The following is an 8,146-nucleotide window of genomic DNA, read 5'->3' as shown; positions in this document are numbered from 1 at the left end:
GGGGGGAGAGAGGAGGGGAGTGGAGTAAAGGGAAAAGAAAGAAAATGTAAGGAAGTAAAGGAAGTAGTAACTACTAGAAATGTCATTACAATATTCTCTTCATTTTGGGTGATGACACTAGCTTGAGGGTTTTATGTAGACACCCCCTGGTAACACACTGCTCAGTCAGAGCCAGTGAAGTAACTCCCTTTGATCTCTTCAACTCAGAATTCCTTCCTTCAAATGTCTGATCTCCATCTCTACAAAGCCACCCCTTTGGTACTACATATATAGCAAAGATTCACAAATTATTCAGGCATTCAGTAGGGAGTAAACACATTAAAAATGTCAATATTAATTCTAACTATATGAATTCTATCTGTGACATTAAGCATCTGTTTACAGTGGTTTGTTGTCTTGGCAACTATGCTTTTAGAATGATACTGAGAATGACAGATGACCTCTAATGATGATGGGGTGACTGGCATGTGGGTGGCTTGTGGTTGTAATTGTGGGTGGTCTGGAAGGGGAAGGAGATAGATCTTAGTGAGATTTTTGAAGGAAGAACACTTGTAGAAAATTTCTCAGCTCAAATTTATGATGTACATTACCTGCATGTTGGAAGCTTTACACTGACAGAGTCAGGGAGATTTCTCATGTCTAGCACTCAGTGGGAGCTCACAGTACAGCGCAGTACAGGGCTTATCCTTAACATTCATTTTGGCGCTCATTCTGGTGCAGAGATAGGGCTGAGTCATGGCTTTTGGAGTCATAGCCACATCAGAAAACCCCTAAAGTTTGAGCATACTTGATCTGATAGTTTTGGCTCAAATCATCTCTGATCTTCTGTAAACAATTTGGCATTCTTCCAATTTGTGCATACTCGGTGAATGATGTGAAAGGAAAGAAAATAAGTATGCTAAAATAATCGTTTCACCCCCTGTTGCGTGCGTGGATGAAACTGAGTCCATAAGAAAGGAGGGTATCTGCCAGTATCAGCAGGGAGGTTATTATCTCTGCATATGTTGTTTACTGAGGAAATCCCTGTTAAGAACTGTAGTGATGATATGCAGAATGGTGGAAGGATGTATTCACATTGTACAAATCTGTTTCCATCCAACTTTTTAATTTCCTGGGGCTCTTAAACCATCCTACAAGAACAGTATGCCATCTCTAAAGAAATTAATTTGTACCGTGTCCAGCTTTACCAGAATGGGACAGAGTCTTCAGACAACAACACTGTCAAACAGTGATGTTCCTGATGTGTTCGTGAAAAGGACCTCTGTGACATGGTTGTTGCTGATGCCAAAGAACTGGCCTGGATGACTTGGGACTGTCCATTTAGCCTGCTTCTTTCATGTCCTATCTCTTTTCCCTTTCCACAAATGTACCAGTCTGCGTTTGTAAAAAGAATAATAAAAACAAAGGGGAGTCATGATCAATGTGTTTTCTTAGCTGCCATATTTCTTAAATTTAACAGAGGTTAGCAAATTGTCAACAGGTGAGAAAGAGAGAGGGTGAGAGAAGGCACATGTTGGTGTGCATGCCTGTTTATTCCCATCTGTTCTCAAACTGCTTTTGATTTCATGTGAGCACAAACCACAAGCAAATGCTGAAGGCAAGAGGAGGAACAGCATAAAGTTAGTGCACATGAAATCAAAATCAGTTCTTAATAAGGGAAAGAGGAGAAGGACTCACAAACTCACAAGAAACAGCTTGACAAGGAAGAAAAAAGTCAATAACTATAATAATTTTATAAAAGGAAGAGCAGGATACCAAAATAAAAACCACACCATTGGTGGTCACTGGTGTTGTGCTTAAGCTGTCATCTGTTGAATCTGGCAGTCTGCATGTCATTCAGCAGATAAATGCCTTTACCAGAGCCCTCTGGACAAGGAGAATATATAGTGCACACGTTTAAACCAGACTGCAAGGGCTGGGGGAGCTCTGTTGGTGGTCACAGACACCAAAGAATCAGGTATAGGAAATTCTGAGTAAGGCAGACATACTTTGAGAGGAAAAAATAATGAGAAGCAAATCTTTTTTCCCTCGTCTTACCCAACATTTTGGTAATCCAGGCTGACTGCACTTTAATGTAGCCACTCATAAATTTAAGAATACACGGAGATTATGTTTGTGTGGCTAAACTGGAAGTGATCTTTCCTTTCAGATAGCCGCAGAGCCATACAATTAGCTTTGGGAAAGCAAGACATAAATTTTGTCTGCTCTCATCCAAGTTGCTATAAGGAACCACATACGAATAGTGGCACTGCCTACTCTGCAATCTATTAAACACACCACAGCTCATGCTAAAGCAAAGTGTTAACTGTATGTCATGCGGTGAGTCTCAGCAAAGCAAGAAATAGTGGGATTTTTTGTAAATTATTACATGGGCTCAGAAATCTTGAGCCTGTGAAAACATTAAAAAAATACTCAAAATATTTGAACTGGAAAACTCACTAATATGCTGTAATGCCTGTGGATTTCTTAAAAAAATACAAGATCTTCTTTTCCAGTCATCCTCTCAAATGTGAAGTGGTTTAATGAAAAAGAATTCTAAACACCTTTATTGTAGCATGTTTTCAGAGGCTATTTACAGTCATTTCAGTTTATTAATTTATGTACAGTTTGTCTCAGTTCTCAAACAAAAACAAATCTTTCCTGAGAGTAGCTTTATCCAAATTTTGCCTTCTGCTCCATTGTTCTTTGATGCACTTCATGGAAATAGGCGCATTGCTGGAATCTTCTCCATTCACATCAGTGCTGGCACAAAGTTTTAAGGGACAGCAATTATGCTGATCAGCCTGTGGCTTTTAAAGGCTATTTCTGGGGGCACCACAGCCTGTTACACTCCATCAAGAATGCTGAGATTTGGAACAAATCCGGCATGTGCAGTAGTTTTTGAAGATGCTTCTGTGTGGCACAGAGCAGCTGGAAAACTCTCTCATTTGCATTTGTTACCCCTACTATGCCAGTGCTCTTTGAGTATATTATCCAGATTTATTACTTAATTCTCACTTTTTTCTTTCCCTGTCAAGAGGCTATAACTAGGCTTAATGTTTTCTATGCTATCTGGTGTAAAAGGACGAGAAAATTAAAGTTTTTATAGTGAAAGGCAGAGAATCCTCCACAGACTATTTGCATTACCCAAGATATTTTCCATCAAATAACACAGAAGCAAGGTTTTTATAATACTCCTTCTACAGAAATTTCCAGTTCCTTTTGTTTATTTCTAATCTACATCAGCCGGGCCTCCTGTGCTTTTGGGTGAGCAGTTGGTTTATAGTCCGACATATGAATTATCTTTACATGCCAAAGAAAGCTTAGAAATTGCCCAGTCTATTTCAAAACCTAGAAAAAGTACAAGGTTGTATCTGGCAGCAGCAATATGCATTAAACATCCTCAAAGGATGCTTTGTTATTAAGGGGAAGCAACCCTTTTGGACCAACTAGGACCAATATAAATCTTCATTCAGGACTTCATATTCCAGAAACTATTCTGAAATTAAATAAGTTTTTTATTCTTCCTTCTCTTTTTCCCCATAAAACTTATATCTCCTAGTCTCCACACTTCTAGACTGTAGTCTCTAATGAAATAAAAGACCTCTATTTTAGGGCTCTATAAGGTTTCTCTATCAGAAGTCTCTAATTCAATAAGACCTCCACACTCCTTTGCTGTGTAAGTATCAAATTAAGCAGAATCAAATGGAAACTCACTTTTATTATACAGAACAATGTTGCACTTTGACTTACTTTGGATTGACTTTCCAAAGTGCTATGAAGAGAACAGCTTCTGCAATCCTCCAGGCAGAAGTTGAAGAAGAATTTCTATTCTTGCCACACTTATTTATAGGAATTCAAGCTATTAGCATTCCTCAGATTGCCACATGCAGAAATGAGCTCAGTCTCCTCACTTCTGTCCGACAGCATGCACAGAACTACAAACCACAATTATGTATCAAACCAGATCTGACTGAACCTTCTTGGAGATGTGACAAGAGGTCATGTAGTCACTATTTCATCATTTCATGTAGTCACTATCTCATCATTTTTCCACTTCTGCTCTGAAGGGAAGAATAGATATTATTTCCTTCCACTGCTGTACTGGCTGTTTGGACGGTGTGTTGGAAAACTTAGTCCTACAATGTCTGTGATACAGTGTGAAGTAAAATGGACTATACATTGTTGAAAACTCTGGTTTATTTTGAAAAAAACTGTCCATCAGTAATTATTCCTTCCAGAGAGTAGTGATGCAATGTTTTCAAAGAAAACTCCCAGAAGAGAAAACATAAACAATCCAGATGAATGTGCCAGAGAGCTGCCAACTTTTCTGATTCAACCCGGAGCCCCTCAGTATTCTGTTAATGGTGTTAAGGTCTGGCTTGAGGAATCATATAATGACACGGATACTCAGCTTTCACTAATAAGTAATTCACTTCTCATGTCTCAGACTGCTGAGGAAAAACTGAAAACAAGGGCTAGAGAAGGAGAAAACAAAATCCTTCCCAAGTTCTTTACAGCTGCACTATTTCTGAACAATGCAACTTATTAAGGAATTTTTGACTCATGATCTTGAACTACTTAGCAGCAGAAATGCACATGCTACATAAATTCCTCCAGATAGAGCAGGCACCCTATGTGCACTCGGGCAGGCTTTGGGAGAGTCAGGCACCCTCCTGCAGCAACAAGCTGAGGCTGGACTGCAGCCGGCTAGCTCCATCACACTGATCATGTCACATGGCTGACTAACCTACTCCTGTATCAATGATGCATCAAGAGAAGAATGTCCTGCTTAGGGAAACAGCATGTATATGTTATTTTTGTTGCATGGGCAGGATCTGAATATCAGTAGTGCCAATAGTAATAATAGCAATGACAATAATAACAATAACTGGAGTAATAACAATAATAATAACAGTGAATTAAATAAAGCCTCTGTCTTTTCTTTCTGCTGCATCAATTTGGTCAAGATAATCATAGAATCACAGAATCATTTGAGTTGGAAGGGACCTTTAAAGATCATCTGGTCCAACTCCCCTGTAAGGGACAGGGACACCTACATCTACTTCAGGTTGCTCAGAACCATGTCCAGCCTGATCTTGAGTGCCTCCGGGGATGGGATACTCATCACATCTATGAGGAAGGCCTTACATCACGTCAGTGCAACCAAACTACGCAAGTTCTTCTACCCAAAGGGTCAAACTTGAAATAATAATAAAAAATGTAGTCTCCTATTTTCTTGGCTGTTGAGAGAGGAAGGACAAGCTAGAGGTATACGAATTTAAGCACTGTGTTTGCAAAATTCTGGAATGTGGCTAAAATAATACACAAATGGAAAAATAAAGATCCTGATGAAGAATTTGACTGAATGTGCTTTAAATGGGCGGAGGCCAGCTAGGAGTTTCTTTAAGCCCCACAGTGAAGTGAGGTTTTTGATATAGATAGCCCACAGTGGAGCAACAATGTTGCACAGATTTTATGAGTTTCAATAACTCTGCTTTAATCAGAAAATTAGAAGTAACTGAGAAAAATCCCTTCAGCTCAATTTGCTATTCTATTAAACCAGCATCAGAGTAATATCATCATTTTCAGTGGAGTTATGTTGGCATAAAATTGATGTCAGAAGTGGGTGAATCAAGCCCCAAGACAGCAGTGAATTATGTTCTTTCTATCTGATATTTTAATGTTCAAGCGAAAAAACAAGGTGGAGTTGGGAATGAATCCCAAATGCAGTCATCCTGAATGGCTTGATAGAGAAGGATAGGTTTCTAGTGCTAGTTTAACCATTCAATATACAGAATATGCCATAAATGAGCACATCACCAAAACAATCTTGATGCCACTTTTTTTTTTTTTCAAAGCAACCTTCATTTATACAATTACATTAATAAAAATTTGCAGGGTATTACAATGGACAAACCCGAATATTTGGGAAAGATTTACAGATTATTATTTCATTTTACTGAACACAAAGCTAAAATATTTACCCTCTAGTATGTGGAACAATTTTGTAAACCGTAATGCAAGCAAATAACTTAGCCGTACTTTTTCTGTGCTATGTATCTACAAGAAAATACATAACTGCATTAAAAAGAAGAATGCTATGCTAATTAAAAACAAAATAAATAATAGACTTTACAGTGAAGCAAGATTTTAACTTGAAAGAGCCAATTTATTTTTGTACCATTTGAAAAGCCCTGGTATTGTAATGTTTACTAGATATATGCAAAATTATATGAAATTGCTTAAAAAAATTGAAATCTGCAAAATAAGCAGAAACAAAGCATCTGTAAGTAATAAAACATCTGAACATAAAAATATCAACCAGGAGACAAGCGTTGCCAAATGTATACATAATTACTGTACTTCATTAGATCCAAGTCTGATGAATCTCAGTTAAACTTGCAAATACATTTGAGATTCAATCTTCTTTTGCACCACTTCTATGTCAGGAGAGTTCTATTAACTTATATTCTATAGAATTCTATAATTCTATAAGGTCAGTGGAGACCTTCTGTTGGTATATGAGAAAGGAGGAACTTCACTTTTAGTCTGCCAGGAGAGACATAGCCACTTAGAATTTCTGTGTCTTAAGTGGAATGAATGCAAAGACCCCAAAGTGCAATCTTTACCGCCAGGAATTGAACAACTCAAGCATGCAAAATGAAGCAATATGGTATTTTAGTGCCAAAGTAATTCTGCTTAAAATTTCTGAAAAACTACAGTTTGCCAACTCAATGTCTGCTGAATACAGCTAGGCAGTAATGAGAGATAAACATAGGAAGGTAAATGGCCAGCTTCCTGTACAAATACTTGACTTCATCTTAAATATTCAAACTAAATCCCCTTACACTCCTAATTCAAAACTGCAACCATTATTCTTTTGTTCCATACTTACATGGGGTTTTAGCATTCGTGCAACAGTAGGCATCACAGAAGTAGCCATCCTTAGTATCATCATGTCTTTAGGAAACTCCACATGGTAGAACTGACATGTTTTTTCTGCTTCATAACACTGTAAGAACAATTCAGACTCTTGTATTTAATTTGGGATTGGGTACGTACTTGAATTCACGTTCATCTACTAGTACACTTGCATCTTAAGGATGTTCTGCTTGGAGTATCCCAAATGACACTTGAGGTCCCAGACACTTTGCATATCATCCATAAAGGATGTTCTGTTTCATATCAAATCTACTAAACCATAGAGACTGCACATTGAAGATAAATGTTGGTGCTTTTTCCCCAATCAAAGTCTCACATATAAAATAGCTCTTTGGTCTTGGGATCATAACACTTGGGATCATAACACTTTTCTAACAGTGCTTAGTTTGGCTTGTTCTGCTCACAGATTTCAGATATCAACTAGTAACTCCCCTAAGCTGCAGGTCTTCCACTAAATTGCTATTGTATAGACATAATGAAGCAGGGAGACCAGCCAAAAAGGATTAAAAAGAATAACTCAGATGTCAGTCTTGTTAAGCTACATATTTCTTCTCCCTCACCCCTTATTACTGCTTCCTCCCATCCCACTGCATAGAACAGCCATGCACAATCTGGTTCCTGGTCTAAGGCAGACCTCCAAGGTCAGGAGACACCAGTTCACCTTAAGAAGAACATTAAATCCATTTGCTTTGTAACTACAAGGCACACATCAAGAAAAAATCATACATTAATGACCTCATAGGTATACAATGCCAGCAGTTCACAAGACTTAGCCCCTAAGGAATTTGGTCAAATGATCATCTATCACTGCTACCAGTAGTGAAAAGAGAAGCAAACAATTAAAAAGTCGCCATGAAATGTTGAGCAAGAGTATGTCCAGCAACATGCAGGGGAAGGAAATTAAAAAACAAAACAAAACAAACTTTAAAAAAAAGAAAACAAAAAACAAACAAACAAACAAAAAGAACCCAGAGAGCATTTATTTAGTTAGACAGAATAATGAAGAGCATAAAATGCTGATCGCATGTGGACAACTCTGGAAATAGGACAAAAGAGAACAAGAACTCTAACTTAAAAGTATCATATGAATCACAAAAACAACTCTCTACAGTAGCTTTGCTGCATGAGTAAGAAATCACAAGCAGGAGGAAAATCAAGGATCAGGTTAAGGTTTTAATTTCATTAAAATTCTAAAACAGTAATTACTTAAAGCAGGATGGTA

This window comes from Meleagris gallopavo, chromosome 4, assembly GCF_000146605.3.
Source record: "Meleagris gallopavo isolate NT-WF06-2002-E0010 breed Aviagen turkey brand Nicholas breeding stock chromosome 4, Turkey_5.1, whole genome shotgun sequence".
Lineage (NCBI taxonomy): Eukaryota > Metazoa > Chordata > Aves > Galliformes > Phasianidae > Meleagris > Meleagris gallopavo.
Note: the sequence above shows the minus strand (reverse complement) of the source record.